The 17,542-nt window shown below is 48.9% G+C and overlaps 1 protein-coding gene across 10 annotated transcripts in view; it reads right to left on the reverse strand.

Annotated features, from left to right (window-relative positions):
• ZNF516 (zinc finger protein 516) overlaps positions 1 to 17,542 on the reverse strand; it is a 119,293-nt gene that overhangs the window by 86,376 nt on the left and 15,375 nt on the right. The window contains exon 1 of one of the 10 annotated variants that reach the window (XM_027575646.2): positions 4,134 to 4,517. The exons of the other annotated variants lie outside the window; for them this stretch is intronic. The gene's annotated coding sequence lies outside the window, so the exon portion shown is untranslated. Of the gene's footprint in view, positions 1 to 4,133; positions 4,518 to 17,542 lie in introns of those variants that run through there. 10 annotated transcript variants of the gene reach the window in all.

The raw sequence follows: 17,542 nt of genomic DNA on the forward strand, positions 1-17,542 counted from the left end.
GACATCAAGCAGACCCAGACACCTGCACAGAAGGCTGGTTCTCTCCGTTTTTCTGGAAGGGGCAGGAATTGATTTTTACAACCCACTGAACTCGAGGAGTCCGTGACGGTTTACAGCAACCACAGAACCAGGGAGAGGCACCTTTCCTAACAAGACAAATGTCCCCACCACCAGCAGGCCCCGTCTGCTCTCTATGCAACAGGCTAACTTTGACAGTGTCCTCGGGGATCTGCCTTTGCGTCCCCAGCGCTCCATGCCACAGCAAACCACAAGCAGGATGGCACATAGGGGTGAGAAGACGAGGCCATGTGCAGCCTCCTCGCCACCGAGGGCGCCTGGGAACCACACTGTTCAAGGGGCCCTGGATCACCCTATGTCTCGTGGCCTTTAACGGAGATGGGGGGGGGCGAGTCATTTGTCACATAGTTTCTACGGTTGTCAGAAATGTATTCAGAGGATGTTTCGCCATCTTGCATTCCAAACGTAGAGTAAGAAAATGTACATAAAGTCCTTAGACCAGTTCCTGGTCCCTGGTGGGCACTCAGCAAGGGGAGCGTCCCTTCCCCGTGAGGCCCCAATTCCAAAATTCAGTTGTAGCGTCAATAATCACAAGGAACCCAACGCTGATTCATGTCCCCACACAGGAGCGGCTCTGCTGTGGGAGTCCCGAGGCCCGCATCCTAGGTCTGATTACTCAGATATTCACCGAGTGCCCACCTCAAGCCGTGCGGCCCCCACATGCGGCTCACACCTGGGCAAGTCTCTGGCTCACTTGGGCATCTGCACCTGCAAAGGGAGGGTCCTGGCCTCACCCCTTGGGGTGGAGATGCTGAGGAAACGCCCCTCCTCTGACACTCCAGCCCAATGATTTCCCCCAAATCCAGAGATAAAAACCTATGAAGCACTCCTTTTCCACCCTATTTGGCATCAAAATATCTTTCAGATTAAAATCAAATTTAGTATTTTCCTTTGGGCTTTTAAACTTATTTTCAAAGTGTTTTTGTCCCAGAAGAGCTCCCTGGGCTTCAGTGGTGTGCCTGGGGTCCCCACAGGAGGGGACTTCATGTGGGGCTTCAGTTCTCCAACTCGGAGGCTCCTCCCAGCAAATTCCAAATCAAACCATTTCACAACTTTAACCAAATGACAATCCACACAATCATCAGAGAAAAAGAAAGAAGAGTTTGCACTACAATACATCTCCTTATAAGGAATGCGAGCCCAACACACTTCAGCTTCTAGAATGTCCCTTTAGGTAAAACACAGACACCACAGAGGCCTGAGTCCACGCATGTCCCAGTACACTGCAGGCAAAGACTGGGGTCTGCTCTTGGCCGAACCGCCCAGTGAAATCAAAACCTCTCCCCCTGCGGACACAGATGGACGTTTCCTCCAAAAGTGGTGGAAGAAAGGAACGTCCAGGTGTTCAGAGTTCACTGATCCCCACTAGGGCTTTGCTGCCCGCAGCATCGCCTCCCACAAGGGACCCTGCAGCTGCCTGCCACCCCCAAGCACGCTGCCCAAAACACCACGGAGCAGACGCTATGCAAACGCGGGTGGAAAAGTCAGCCCCACTCCCATGTACACAGCGTCCTTCGAGCAACACTTCCCCAGATAACAAAACGAAAGCGTCCCTCCTCACAAGCCCCATGCCCCACAGATCTACCCACACAGCTGGAGCTCAGGGAAAATCCTTGAAGAGCTTTTGCTCCACTTCACCCTGATCCCTGAAAAACAGGTGCTCTTGTTGACTTCTTTTCCTATTTACCATCAGACGCCTTTTGCCATTTTTCCTGCTATGGCAGGAAAAGCGACCCCACGCCAAGGTCAAACTGAAAACTATTGTTTTATCTTAAATGCTCTCAATCCCAAGTCTGTAAAACACAAGTCCCACGGATTAAACAGGAAGGTCTCCTCATCGACCCAAATGTGACTTTCCTGTGAGGGCGTCAGTGAAGTAACAAGACCCTCCTGATGCACCCTGGTCACCATGGCTCCTCCCAGGAAAGAAGCTGAAACTGCCCCCCACCCTGGCCTCTCCCAGAGCCTGAACTCCTCCAAAGCTCCGGTTTCAAGTGATCACACTTTTCCTTTTGAGATGTTATCTATTTTTTATTTGTTCCCAGTTTATTTATTTTCGGCTTTTTAAGTTTTTTTAACAAGCAATGACACTTTCAAGAAAAATTTGCTATTTTTTTTTTAAGATTGTTTATTTATTTATTTGAGAGAGACAGCACGCACAAGCAGGGGGAGGAGCAGAGAGGGAGAAGCAGGCTCCCAAGGAGCAGGGAGCCCGAAGTGGAGCTCAATCCCAGGTCCCTGGGATCATGACCTGAGCCAAAGGCAGATGCTTAACTGACTGAGCCACCCAGGCTCCCCTTGCTATTGCTTTTAAGAAAAAAATTAACTGCTGCAAATGCACAGACATAGTTGTTTTCAGGAGACAGAAAAGTACCTCGGGCAGCTCCAGTAGCTCACAGCATGGCAGACGGGAGGCTTCTCCCCACTCTGCACACAAGGCCATCTAACCGCATCGGGTTTGAGCAGCTGGACGGGTCGGCAGCACATCCCCACCTAAGACAAGCCACGGCGCTTTCCTCCTGGCAGCGCTCTGCTCCGCACATGGCTCACGTCACTGGCCACCCGAACACCAGGCCCCGTGGATGGCTGTCTTCTGTCTGGACCATAGATCCGAACACCCCCACCTCCACCTGCACTGCCGGAATTCGCGGAGCAGACCCTTGGATCAGGGCTGACTGTGACCACCACGCTGACCTGTCCAGCAAGCGGCTGTGCTAATCAGAAGAAGCATTTCCTTGAAATCTCAGCTTCCTTACTGTCCGCACTGTGCTCACCGAACCAGAAAGGCATTCCACAGATATGTGACAGTGACACTTGCAAACATCTCTTCAAGGCTAAAATAAAATATTTCTGCTGCAGGAGCCACAAGCAGTGCATGCGAAGTCTTTCCTCTCAACCAGAAGTTACACATACTTTCTAAGAATGGGAAAAGACAGGTAGAGAGCCACCGAAGTCAGATCTCATGCTGGCTTTCTTCACGTGGTCATGCAATGTGTCTTTGATTCCAGGCTCAGAACCTGGAGCTCATGACAGCATCCAGGCGCATTCCTGGAGCCCCTGGCCATGTCTCCTGCTGGTAGCTGGGTACCTCGAGAGGACAGTTAAGAGGTGCCAGGTCCCTGGGACCAGGAGTACAGAGCCCCAGCAGCAACGTGGGGTTCGGGGGGAGCGTGCCAGCCTCCAGAGCCTTGCAAGGCCTCTTCTGCACCCCATGCCTGGTCACTTCACTTACCAGAGAGGTTCAGAGGTTTCCTTTTAAATTTCCCATTTTTAAAAAACTATCTAGTGATGTGTCTTTTAAGACCTGAGATGCATCATGGATCCCTCAGGACACTGGGGCAGGGCCGGGGGGGAGGGGGACACTGCACTGGACCAGAGGGATGTGACCACAGCCGCATGTCCCAGGAGGGCAACAGCCGCCTCCACATCTGCAGGCGACCCCCCAGGACAGGCCTGGCCCCAGAGCTCTCCGGGTGCCAACGGCTCACACGCTGGGCGCCAGAGCCCGACACGCAAGATGGGCCATCTCATAAAAACTACCTGCTGGACAGCGGGTCTTTGGCGTGTGGGTTTTTTGAACAGAGCACTAAATTTTTTCTGACTTAGTTTTTCCTTGACTGAAACCAACATTTCAGAGTGATGAGCGTTGAGAGACCATTTCCTGCCTCTGGACACCTTGGGCGGAACAAGGAAGAAGAAACAGAAAAGATTTTATTCTTTGGCAGCAATTCTTCAGTCCAGGAAACTCTCAGGCGAAAGAAGCCTTTGAAAAACTCTGTTTACCATCCCCCATGGGCCAAGGAGCCCACGTCCGTCTGAGAAACACTCTGATGCCCATTTCCAGACAGCACACAGGAGGAAAGTTCCAGAATCAACTGTGATATGCAGGAGGAAGAGAAGGAATGTCAGGGACGGCGCCTTGGGGAGAGCCACCTTCCACCTCCTTGCCCAGACTCATTAAGCCATAAAAGGCGAAGGAAGCGGAGCTGGAATGACCAACAAGCGTAAGTCAACAGAAGAACCGCGGGGCGGACCTGGCAAGCAGAGCCTCTCACCTCCAAGTCTTCCTCCCCAGATGGACGCACACTCCACAGAACACCCGACCAGGCCTCCTCCACGCATCCAGGGCGAGGCCAGCAAGGGACGTCTGCGGGGGTCCCGGGAGGGCAGGAGAGGCCTCGGCAGGAAACGTGGAGGGATGCGGGCAAGGCCCGGGGCACAGAGGAACTGCGACACCGATGTCCACCTCCCAGATCTGACGGACACTCTGCCTGAAGACGCCAGCCCAGGGACGCTGCACGAAGGGGCTGTGGGAACTCTGAATTGTTGCAAAACTACAGTGAAAGGACACTCCCTGGATGTTGTGCAAACACCCCCAACGTCACCCAAATAATAAAACATTAGTAACCTGCTTTTACAAGAGCTCTTTGCCTTCTTTAAATAAAAGTGTTTGCCTGTTAAGAATAAGTAAATGAGGGGCGCCTCAGTTGGTGAAGCGTCTGCCTTCGGCTCAGGTCGTGATCCCCGGGTCCTGGTATCGAGTCCCTGCATCGGGCTCCCTGCTCAGCGGGAAGCCTGCTTCTCCCTCTGCCTCTACACCCGATTTGTGCTTGCCCTTTCTCTCCCTCAAAAGAAAAAATAAAATAAAATAAAAATCTTAAAAAAAGAAAAGAATAAGTAAATGAAACAAGATTACAGAAAAAGACCAGACCAGCGCGTGAGTGGCAGAGAGCAGTCCCCAAACAAAGGAAGGTACGTGGTGCTGTGGAGCCACGAAGCCAACCGAAGACATGGAGCTGCCCCCAGTGCAGGGACCTGCGGGTCCTGGCGGCCTCCCTCCGAAATCTCCCTGCACCCACGGAGCCCCTCCAGGCAGTGGCCTCCTGGACACACGGGTAACGGTGCTTCCTGCCAGATGCTGTTCCAAACACATCTGTGTGCGTGCACACATTTCACGTGCCCCAGGCCCCAGTGCAGCGACTACGGCCACCCTCTCCCCAAAACAAAGGAACGGGCACAGAGAGGGCAGGCACACTGCCGAATGCCACGCAGCCAGTGCTCGGCCCCTCTGACGGTCATGGGGAGCCTGGGTGGGCTTGTGCATGCTTCCTTTGTGGGGGAAGCAGAGCGGAGCTCCACACATGGACGTTTCAGACGCCACCTCGCAGAACAGGGGATGGAACGGAGTGGGGAGACGCAGGCGGCAGGCGCAGACAGCGGAGGACCAGCAGGAAGAACAGCTGGAGCCAGAAACAGAGTCCTGAAGAAGGAAGAAGAGAGGCAAAACCCCATGCCTCGGCCCACGCTCTCCGCTGCTCTCCACACCACCCAGTCCCCACCTTAGAAGAGCTCAGGCACCACCTCTGAAGGAGACACCACCCCCTGCGCTCCTGGGCCCGTGTTCACGGAGGGCCCCGCGCTCCTGGGCCCGTGTTCACGGAGGCTCCCACGCTCCTCCACCTGTGTTCACGGAGGCCCGACTCCCCTTCTGACTTCTCATGTCCCCCGGGGACCCAAGCCCTGCTGGAAACTCGCAAGGTCCCGCGGGAGCAAATATTAATTCCAGCTCCTGTAATGTATCTTCTTGAGGACATGGATCCCTTCATTACTTGCATCACTCTCAGGGCCCTGCTAGGACCCCAGCTCCATCCCAAGGGCTCAGGAAAGTCATGTGTGTCTGCCACCCACCGCCGGCCCAGAAGCCTCTGGGCCAATTCAGGAGGCAGTAAAAGCATGGATGGAAGACACTTTAGCCAGAGCCCTTCGTCCCCTCGGGGTTCCGGAGACCTCCTCCAGTGGAGGTGCACCAGGCCTGCAGACCCCTCTCTTCAGCACAGGACTTGTTCTGGGAGTGGAAGCCCAGTATGGGAGCGAGGACACCAGACAAGAACACGGTTCAGAGCGCCAATCGCAGCCACACACCAGCGCACACGGAGGACAGCGTGGGAGTCATCTGCACCCGTGCTGAGTTCCAGAGAAAGGCAAACAGAGGACAATCCACCTGGAGGCAGGGTTCCCGGAGATCCAGAGATGGGAGGGGGCTGGTCTAGAGGCAGGCCACATGGAGGGCAGAGGGGACTCCAAATCAGAGGGATGGAGCTGGTGAAGATGTCCTTGCAGGAATGCGCACCCGCCCACGCACACAGGGAGGATGGGGGTCATGAATGGTCAGGGAGACAGGCTAGGGGAGAGGCGGTCAAACCAGGCGAGCGTGAGGAAGGCCCTCACTGCAGAGACACCTTCCATCAGACTCAAAAGGACACAAGAAGTCACCAAAGTCCAGGCATGAGGAGGTGACAAGAAGCCAGAAAGCCTGTCCTGAGAGCCCCAGGGCAAAGGCAGGGACAGGGAGACAGGAGGCAGGGACCATGAACCTCAGACCCTCCCAAGGGGAGCTTAAGGACAGAGACTAAGTTCAGGGCCCGCAGGAGGGCCGGCAGGTGGGGCGGAGCCCTGGAGCCAGGGCCCTGGGATGCATGGGGGTCTGTGGATGCCCACCTCCTCCAAGTTCCAGGCCAGCACGAACCTAAGGATGGCTGGCCCCTCTTGCCTCAGAGCACCGGCAATGTGGCAAAAGCAGAGAGGCCACGGCACAGCCAGGTGACACTCTCCCTGGCCCCAACCAGACGGTCAGCACCTCAGGGGCAGGAACGGCCAGGTCTTCCCCGGCGGCCGCAGGTGACAACATGGCTCAGAACACACAGGACGGGAACCGGAGCCCAGGGCACTGGTCCAAGGCTCCACTACCTCTCACTGCGATCTTGAGAAAGACCCTGCTCATCGAATCAATGTATAGAGTCGGAGCCCCAAAGCCCTTTTGCAATGTGCCTGGACAACCTCGAGTCTGCAGCAGAAGTTTGGTAACTTCCTGCATTTGCAGACACATTCAAACTGTAAGTACATTCAATTCCTGATTTTTCTGTTACCAGATAAATGCATTTCCACGGAGAAAGGAACCACACGCCTGCCGGCCTCCCCAAGTGGCCTCACGAATGAAAGGTAGTGAGTAGTACCTCTGACCAAGGCTGAGGATTTCTAACTCCCTGTGCAGTGCGAGACAGCCTTCCCAGGAGGACGGACAGGCAGCGCACCCCAAACCCCCACCCAGAGATGGCAGCAGCAGGCCTAGCACAGACAGCCCTTTGGGGGGCCACGCAGACACGCACGCATCCCCTCCAGGGCAGACACCGTGTCCTGGGACCGCTGGGAGCCCACAAACATGAGGCTGGCAGCAGCACGCTCCGATGGGTCGGAAAGCAGAAAGGTCGAGAAACAGGGAAGCTCTTCTTCCCACTTTCACAGAAATGGGTTTAATTTATCTGAAGTGAGAGACACCAAGATTAAGAATGGCGATGGCCTTCAACGTCAGTGATGTGGGGCAGGCCCGCAGTCACTGAGCTGCTGACGCACTGGACACCCTCACTTGAGGGCTCCCACAACACGTGTAAAGGCGTTTAAGTTCATTCTTGAACGCTTGGGGTTTTTTTAATGAGGTTCTAGTGCAGGGCTCCTGGGTGGCTCAGGTGGTTAAGCGACTGCCTTCGGCTCAGGTCATGATCCTGGAGTCCTGGGAACGAGTCCCGCATCGGGTTCCCTGCTCAGCGGGGGGTCTGCTTCTCCCTCGGACCCTCCCCCCGCATGCTCTCTCTCTACCTCATTCTCTCTCTCAAATAAATAAATAAAATCTTAATAAAAAATAAACTTTAAAAAAAAAATGAGGTTCTAGTGCTCCCACAGGTTCAGCTCTGGATGCCCGTGTAGGAACACCGGTCATAGTCCGAATCGGCTGGGCTGACGCTCCCCGGACTAGAAAAAAGTCTTCGCCTTCTCCCAGCAAAACGTAAAATTAGTAAACCGTGCAGAGCGGTGAAGTCACCCGCCCAAAATTACACCCACACTTAATTATTATTAAGGATTTGCTGTCCAACTTTTTTCATATTACCAAGAACGCAACACTCATTCTATCTTTCTATTTAGAGGGCTCTTTAAAAATACGTTTCCGTGAAGATGTATGAATGTATGTATTATACCCAGCAGACAGTTACAAGGAAGTACTCATGATTTTAGGTTACATATTCTCCCTTCTACACTGAAATAACCAAAAACCTGGTAATAGTTTCCACTACTGCATTTAGGGTAAAAGTGCTTTCTTTCAGTCTAACAAAAAATTAAATAAAATTACCAGGTTGGGCCAAGGGAGGACATTCACTCTTCAGATAAAAGGAACGGTGGTGAGGGGGGAACTGACCAGAAACATCAATATTTTTAAAAAACATAATTTAATGTTGGGATGACACAGAGACTTCACTTCCTATTTTTATATTCTTCTACTCAAAAGCTCTGGAGTATGACAGGTTAAGTCATGCTGTCCTCAGAAAACCAGACACAGTCAACTTAGGTTCCTCTCAACTGATATTCATTGATTATAAAAAACCGATGTAGGCATTGAATTGTACACTTAATAATCATTAATATGCCAATTTTTACAGTATATCTACTTTGCCACAATAAAAAATGCAAAATAAAAATATAGAGATTATAAACGCTCGAAGTCACTTAAAATGCCTTCATATTCTATTCCCAGAAAAAAAATCACAACACAAAATATTAATACTATTCACAGGCATCTAATCTGTGGTTACACTTACATGAACTATGTTAATCTTGAAACACATTATCCTAAATGATGACTGGATCCTTAGATGTCCGAGGTCATCACCAGAATCCACAGACTGTTTAAAAAAGATTTTTTTTCCCCAGATGAGGCCACCAATTTTTTGCGTGCCAGATTTGGAGCAGACTGTCTGTGGATTACCCTGTAACACTCCGCATGCTCTGCACCAACAGACTTACAGAAAAGCATTTCTTTTTTTTTTTCCCCTCAACTTTTAACTGAGCTCTGGAACCCACTGAAAGCTTCATGACACAATTCTAGGTCATATACATAAAAGAACATAAAGGGCGCATCTCAATCCCACGTCACGTTTTACCAGAACCACGCTCTGTACTCACTGCTTGAGAAATTCCAAGTTCACGTTATTTTAGATGCAGCATCTAACCGACACTGTAGTGTTTGGATCCAAGGAGCCCTTTTATAAATCAGCTTTGGAATGTCCCAATTCTTTCTGCCTGGAAATTCCGTACGAATCCTATTCTGTGCTCTCTGGTTTATTCTGAGAATTTTAATCCATTTCATTTTCGTTACAAACATTTCACAGCCAGCCTTGGCCAAAAGCGCTCAAGTTCTGACTTAGTTCACATTCAGAACATCTTACCTATGATTTTTGATAAACCCTACGTACCGCTGGGCCTATCCTGCCCTGGAAAATGTTTCCACAAAGCTCAAGAAGCCTGGTTTCAGAAATTCCCTCTATTTTCCTGACTTCTCTGAGCAGTATCCTTCTTTAAAAGTATTTCTGGGGCGCCTGGGTGGCTCAGTTGGTTAAGCGACTGCCTTCGGCTCAGGTCATGGTCCTGGAGTCCCGGGATCGAGTCCCATGTCGGGCTCCCTGCTCAGCGGGGAGTCTGCTTCTCCCTCTGACCCTCCCCCCTCTCATGCTCTCTCTCTCTCATTCTCTCTCAAATAAATAAAATCTTTAAAAAATATATAAATTAAAAAAATAAATAAAAGTATTTCTGTAAGCTGATTAATTAAAAGACACCTTTCTGAAGCTGTATCCCACCCACATCAAAGATAACAATTTACATGATTCCTAATCGATCTACTAGCCAGAAGAAATAAGAAACAGGAAAAAGAATACTATTAAAAACTCTTATTAAAGAAAAAGCAGAACGGACAACGTATTCTCAATCCACATACTATTACAATTCACCAAATCCTCAACCCTCAGGACTCTGAAGGAAGGAGTCCGCGGCCGCCACCCAGGGCCATAACGAGGTTGGGCTGCGCCTCTCCCATCACTTCTGGCCGCAGCTCTCCAGGGACCTTACTCCCATGCCCCAGCACTGGATGTGTGGCCTCCGGCGTGTCATCTGAATCTGTGGCCCATACTGTTTCCGCGGGGAAATGAGTACCTGGTAATGGGCAGCCTGCAAGGCTTTCCTGGCTGGACAGCCAGTTCCGTCGGGGTGCAGGCCAGGCCTTGCTGGCACCCAGACCTCTTCCCAACAGCTCAGTGGCCTCATCTCTCTCATGGGATAGAATTTGACAGGAGATCCCCAAGTCCACCAGGGCTCCCCTGAGTCCTGGTCCAGCACCCGGCAGCCCTGACAGGCTTTGGAAGGTGGACTGTAACCCCTGTCCAGGAGAGGCCTCCGCCAGGGCCAGCCCAGGACACCAGGCCTGCGTCTCCCAGCCCCACACTCACCACATCTACGGAACCCACATCTCCGCCCATGGCCTCCTCCCACAGGGCCACCTACCTAGTGAGGGCATCACTGTCCCTACAGGTGCACATGGAGATCCAAGGTGCACCCGGGCCTCTCCCAGCCTCACAGTATCTGGTTCATGGCCAGCTCCCCAGGATTTCACCTTCCAATGGGAACCACTCACTTTTGGCCCCTCTTCCCCCTCTCTCGGCCTCTGGACTAGCCCCAAGCACTAGCCTCCTTGGATCATCTGCCCTGAAATGCCCCTTCTTCAGTCTCTGCACTGGGGAGCCCCCTGTAGCAGGCCACTGAGGGGTCATGCAGAACACACTCCGCCCACTGGGGACAGAGCCTCTAATATCCACTGCCTTTTGGACAGAGCACAAAGACTTCCAGATGATCCAGAGTCACGATTATTTGCCCACAATGACCTCTGAAACATTGCCCCTTGGCTACCTGCCATCGATCACACATGCACACACATGCATACAGACGTTGGCACACACCTGCACACATACACGTTTGCACATGCATACACATGCTTGCACACACCTGCACTCATGCACATGCATTTGCACACACATACACATGCTTGCACACCTGCACACACGTGCTTGCACATGCCCATAACATGTTTGCACATGCATATACACATGCTTGCACACTTACGTGTTTGCGCGTGGCTGCACACGTACACGCATGCACGTGTGTGTGTGCGCATGCATACACACATGCTTCCACACACATGCACGCCTCAAGGTTCCAGCAATACCAAACTTCTCCCGGGCTTGGTTCTAATCCAGTGCCCCCTGCCCTGCTCAGGGATCTAGCGTCCTCACCAACACATCCTTTACAACCTACTTGGAAAGGCCACTGGGACAAATAAAAGCTGACTCAAAGAACTCAGAAAAAATAAGAATGAAAGAAGTCTGACAACTGTCACTACACCCAGTAAGCACAGAAGTGTAAATATAATCAAGCCTAAGTAACTGTGATCCACTCAGAAAATAAACATGTAATTCTCACATGTCTTGAAGTAAAATAATGTAAAAATAATAAATGAGCAACACTAGACTAAAACAACATCCCAAAAAGGAACTGCAGGAGCGACATGGGGAGAGGCAAGGAGATGGAGGAAGCAGGAAGGTAACAGAAGTAACTCGTTTCTCCATCTTTTGCCAAAGAGGAAGTCAAACTATATGGTTACTGAACTTGATAAATTGAGAAACACGGGTTTAAGCAAAAGTTATAAATATAACCACCAGCATAACTAGAAACACTGGACTTTCTGCAGGCTTCCTTCTGACTTCAAGAATTAGAGGAAACATAATCCACAGATCAATGAACACAAAATAAAGGGAAAAAGGAAGAAAGCATAAAGAAGATAAAACTTTTTTTTAATTAGGAAAGAGGACATCTATTTCAGGAAAATTATAAACGGAAGAAATTTATTAAGGAAGACTCCACGATAGGGTGAAAAGCAAAAATCTAACACGTACTCTCTAAAGAGACCCCGAAAACAAAGGGACGCACAACAAAAGTCAGGCATGGAGACAAACTACACCGGAAAAACACAAACAAGAGCAACAGTGAAAACGAGAATGTCATTAAAAGTTTAATTCACGGCTTAAAAAGGCGCTACAGGGCGCCTGGGTGGCTCAGGCCTTAAGCGTCTTCCTTCGGCTCAGGTCATGGTCCCGGGGTCCTGGGATTGAGCCCCACATCGGGCTCCCTGCTCCGCGGGGAGCCTGCTTCGCCCTCTCCCACTCCCCCTGCTTGTGTTCCCTCTCTCGCTGTGTCTCTCTCTGTCAAATAAATAAATAAAACCTTAAAAAATAAAATAAATAAATAAAAAGGCACTACATGGCACAAAAGTCATATTTATTAAGGGATAAAAAAAATCACAAAGATGATAGTGGTCTAAAAGCTGTAAGTCAAGTAACACAGAATAAAATACCTAAAACCCACATCCCAGTGAGTATATGGAAAGACCCGCAGGAGAAAATAGATGTGGGAGAGATGACAAAACTCTCCAAAACCCGGATTAGAAAGGAAAAATAATAGAGAACTTGAAGCGAAGAGGAAGGCGTATCTGCTCTGTAGGCTCAGCCTCCACACTCACCGCTCTGCTGGAGGAGCAACAGAGCACAGGGTGACCCCGTACCAGCACAAAGAAGGCCTCAAAGGGTTCCATCACTCAGAAGCATCGAGCTCATGAGCTCCAGAATGACACGGTACCACAACACCAAACACTAGCGAGTAAGAGCAAAACCAAACTAACAGAAGTTCAGCCATTTGGAAAATTTTAAAGTCTCCGTAACAACACCCATGGCAGGTACAATCAGAGCTCAAACCCAAAACCTCTCCTGAAACTAATCTGTGTCAAAATCCATGGGACACAAAGAAAGCTAAAACTTTAGCTACAGCAATTAAAAATAAAGAAAATATACAAATGAAACACTCAATTCAAAAAGTAACCTCTTAAAGAAACCTCTTAAATTTGAATTTTAAAAAGTAGCAATAAGGAAAAACAAAACAGTAAAACTGATAAATAAAATCAGTAACTATCCTTTTGATAACCCCAGTGAAGGAGTTAAATGACTAGCCAACCTAATTTAGACATTTTAAAAAGGCAGGATTTGGGGGAATTGGGTGTAAGGACCAACAAAAGAATGAAAACTAAAATACTACAAAGTTTTTTAAAACTCTGGGTGAATACATTTGATAAGATGGATGAAAGAAATGCCTGATTTTCTAGTAAATGTTCAACATTTACTCAGGAGTCGACAGAAAAAGTAACCAGACCAATAATCATGTGAGAAATCAAAAGATCTGGGGGCGCCTGGGTGGCTCAGTAGGTTAAGCGTCTGCCTTCGGCTCGGGTCATGATCCCGGGGTCCTGGGATTGAGTCCCACGTGAGGCTCCCTGCTCAGGGGAGTGTCTGCTTCTCCCTCTCCCTCTGCCTGCCTCTCTGCCTACTTGTGCTCTCTCCCTAATAAATAAAATCTTTAAAAAAAAAAAAAAGAAAGAAATCAAAAGATCTGTTATATTCCTCTAGCAACTCCAATGCAAAAAAATCAGTCAAATTCACACATCTTTTGAGAAACAACTCAGATGGGGGCTATTTCAATGCTGGTTGAGCAGAAGGAATTTACACAGAGTGCAAGCTATAAAAGAGATAAACAAAGATACTTGCAGCACAAAGCACAAGGCTACTGTCCTAATAAAGCAACAAAGTGTGGATAACCCGGTGGAAAAGTAACCAAGAAAATAAGCAGGCAATTCAAAGGAGAAATAAAATGATCAGCAAACATGAAGAAATGCTCAACATACTTAAATTCTTTAACACAAGATATTTACCTAATCAAGTTGGCCAAGACTTAAAAGACTGATAAGATCAAGGGCCAACAAAGAGAAAGCCATCACTCACACTGATGGAAAATGGCATTCTGATCTTTGCTGAGAAATTGGGACAATATCAATTAAAATGCCCCTTCTTGGGGAGCCTGGCTGGCTCATTCAGTAGAACATGCGACTCTTGGTCTTGGGGTTGTGAGGAGTTCAAGCCCCACAGTGGGCACAGAGCTTACTGAAAAAAATAAAATGAAACGAAATGCCCCTCCTTGACCAAAATTCCACCCCAGGGAACTTATCCTAAAGAAATATTCCCCCAAGTACACAAAACTGTGTTATCAGAGAGGTTTGCTGCATCCTAGGAAAGAATGGGAGCAATGCAAATGTCCAGCACCAGGGGAGAGGACACAGGAGGGGCAGTTGGCTCCAGCAGGTGTCCAGCACCAGGGGAGAGGACACAGGAGGGGCAGCTGGCTCCAGCAGGTGTCCAGCTGGTGGGTGCTGGTCGTCCCTTCCGGCTGCTCACAGCCACAGCCCATTCAGATGGGTCAGAGCGGGGCCACTGCGGGCGCTGGGCGTTTGGAAATCAGTATGGTGCGTGCAAAGAACTGCACTCTACACAACCTTTGAAAAGAATAAGTTGTGATATTACACAAAAAAAAAATGAGTTGAAGGGGTGCCTGGGTGGCTCAGTCGGTTAAATGCTGGACTCTTGATTTCGGCTCAGGTCATGATTTCAGGGTTGTGGGACCGAGCCCCAGGTTGGGCTCTGGGCTCAGCACAGAATCTGCTTGAGGATTCTCTCTCTCCCTCTCCCTCGGCCCCTCCCCCAGCTTGTGCACGTGCTCCCATGCTCTCTCTCTCTCTCAAATACATAAATATTTTAAAAATTGAGTTGCAGAGGCGCCTGGGTGGTTCCGTCATTAAGCGTCTGCCTTCAGCTCAGGTCATGATCCCAGGGTCCTGGGATCGAGCCCCGCATCGGGCTCCCTGCTCAGCAGGACGCCTGCTTCTTCCTCTCCCACTCCCCCTGCTTGTGTTCCCTCTCTTGCTGTGTCTTTCTCTGTCAAATAAATAAAATCTTTAAAAAAAAAAAATGAGTTGCAGAAAAACTCACATATGGCCCCATTTTAATGTTTTAAATTGAAGTTTATATATTAAAAATCTTAATACATTTATTAAGCTCATGTATTTCAATACCAAAGACAGTGATGGCCACACGGAAGGCACTCAATAAATAGTAACTGGCGTACAATAAAATTATATCTGCACTGTGAAATGGCTAACATATTCTTTTTTCTCAAAATCCAATTTCCTCTTTAAGTTGTAAATATCCTGAAGGCAAAAATGATGAAAACTTTGTAGTCTCCAAACTATGCATTTTGTATAATTATCTTCAAAGACATAGTTTAATTTGGGCAAGGAGAACACTACCCTACATTTTTGGCTCTAACTAAATTGCTCAATGCGTTGTGAGAAATCAAGTAATGTGTTACCTGCTGCGAATTCCACACCGCCCACCCCACGCCCCCTTCACAGCACTAAAGGGAAAGTATGCATCTTCATACCATTTTGTGGACCTCTATGTAACTTATTTAAATCTCTGTATATATCTTGGGCGCCTGGGCGGCTCAGTTGGTTGAGCGACTGCCTTTGGCTCAGGTCATGATCCTGGAGTCCTGGGATCGAGTCCCGCATCGGGCTCCCCGCTCGGCGAGGAGTCTGCTTCTCCCTCTGGCCCTCTTCCCTCTCGTGCTCTCTCTCTCTCATTCTCTCTCTCTCTCAAATAAATAAATAAAAAATCTTTTAAAAAAATAAAATAAAAAATAAATCTCTATATACCTTAAAAGCAAAGCGCTTATGTCTCTCTTCATCCCCTAATGCAAGAGAAATAGTGTAAGATACTGGATACCAGTTGTCAATATTGAATTCTGTGTAATTAAATAATTAACATGTAGCTTCCTATTAATTCCCTGGAATAATGACATTTAGACCAAGGCATCGCGAGCAAAGGGACTTCTCCAGAAGAAACAAAATCAGCATCACAGGATTATGGAAAGGAACCACGCCTGCCCCCAGCTGCTACAGTCCCTGACAAATCAAAGTAAGATGTAGTCCCATATCCTTAGCTCCAACCTCAGACTTCTTAAAGTGAATTAAACAAAGTGACTTCCAAATAACTATAAAAGAAACTCTGCCCTCAGTGATTCCATGTAAGCCTACAGTTCTGTGTCTATTCACTAACCTCCAAAACCAGCCATGGTTCATCTGAGAAAGAGTGTTTTAATCAGAAGACTTTATCACGATCCTGAAATCCCATCCAACCCAGCAGATCCTCAGGCAAGAGAACACACATAAATTTCACATGACTGGGTAGAAACTGCCTAAGCTCTTGAGCCCCCGGATGCATGGCCAAGAGGGGTTGACCAGCTATGGAGGCTTTAATCGTTTTCAAGATAAGGGTCCACTTATAAAATCTAACTCACTGAGATGCATGTGGATTCGCAAAACCTTTAAAAGAATTTTAGGTCCGCACACTAGCAAATGGTGATCCTAACAGTGAAGACTTACATGTCTCCTGTGGGCGGAAATACCCCTGTGCCTAAATTTGCACACGCCCAAAGCACTCTTCTGCTGGCCGCCGAAGCAGAAACAGATAAATAGCACTTCCCATCACAGTGGAACACTGTAGACCTGGACTTTGTTATTCCACCTGAATGCTGATCGGTCTTATTTTTTTTTAAGGTATTAAGTTTTCTTAACATTGATACTGCTATTCACACGCAAGATAGTAAATAGAATCCTAGTGTGCCTCAACAACATTTAACTATCAAAAGAAGCATTTCTGTGATTGATAGGACAAGAAATGGAACTTGACCCTCAGTCAAAATAATAAACGCGCTGACCTGAAAGTCTGGACTTACAGGCAAGGAACAATAGGTAAGCCACAAAAAACAGGACCAGCCCCAGAATGACGAAGCAATTTAACTGTGCTTCACCTTGAAAATGTGACAAAACTGAATAAGCAAATCGAACAGCCATCTTAGGACACCTGGGGATAAACACCAGCTTAGCTCTGTCTCCTCACAACAAGGCAGGGTTTTGTGCCTACGTGTGGCACCTGGTAAGCATCCCAACATCCTCCTGCAACTTCACACTTGTCACCCCCTACCTTTCCCCTCCCCCACCCCCCCAAAAAAACACCGGCCAGTCCTCACAGAACGGCTTGTTGTGCAGTCCCTGAGGGCTGGGACGTCGCGGTCCTCTCGGTACTCACCCGAACTCCTACCAGCACAGGACACAGGAATCACTCCGAACAGACTGTCGGAAGGACTGACCGAAAACGCACGGCGCAGTGTCTCACCCTCATCCCCTCAAAGAGAAGCATCCTCTTACAGAAAATCCCTTTGCTTTGAGCGAATGACTTCATTCTCCCGAGAAACAGATCTTCGGAACCATGCTTGTTACCCGTTTCAGAGGGAAATGTTCATTTTTATTATTATTAATGTTATTATATTTAAATGACCTATTTGAAAAGGACTAATTGAATATATTTGTTCCAGATCCATTCCGAAGAAAAAAAGTGTTGCATCTCCGCGAGGCACTTTATCTTACCTTGGTAAGCTCTGGTGCAGAGCTCCAAGCGCACGGACTCCTACCCCATCAGGGGCTCAGGGGAGCAAAGGGACCGACCAGACGGAGGCGGGGGGTGGCTGCAGAACCATCATCTTAGTGAAACAGTCGGCCCCTCCGCAGAAACAGCATTTTGTTGATATGCTA

This window comes from Zalophus californianus, chromosome 14 (genome assembly GCF_009762305.2).
Source record: "Zalophus californianus isolate mZalCal1 chromosome 14, mZalCal1.pri.v2, whole genome shotgun sequence".
NCBI lineage: Eukaryota > Metazoa > Chordata > Mammalia > Carnivora > Otariidae > Zalophus > Zalophus californianus.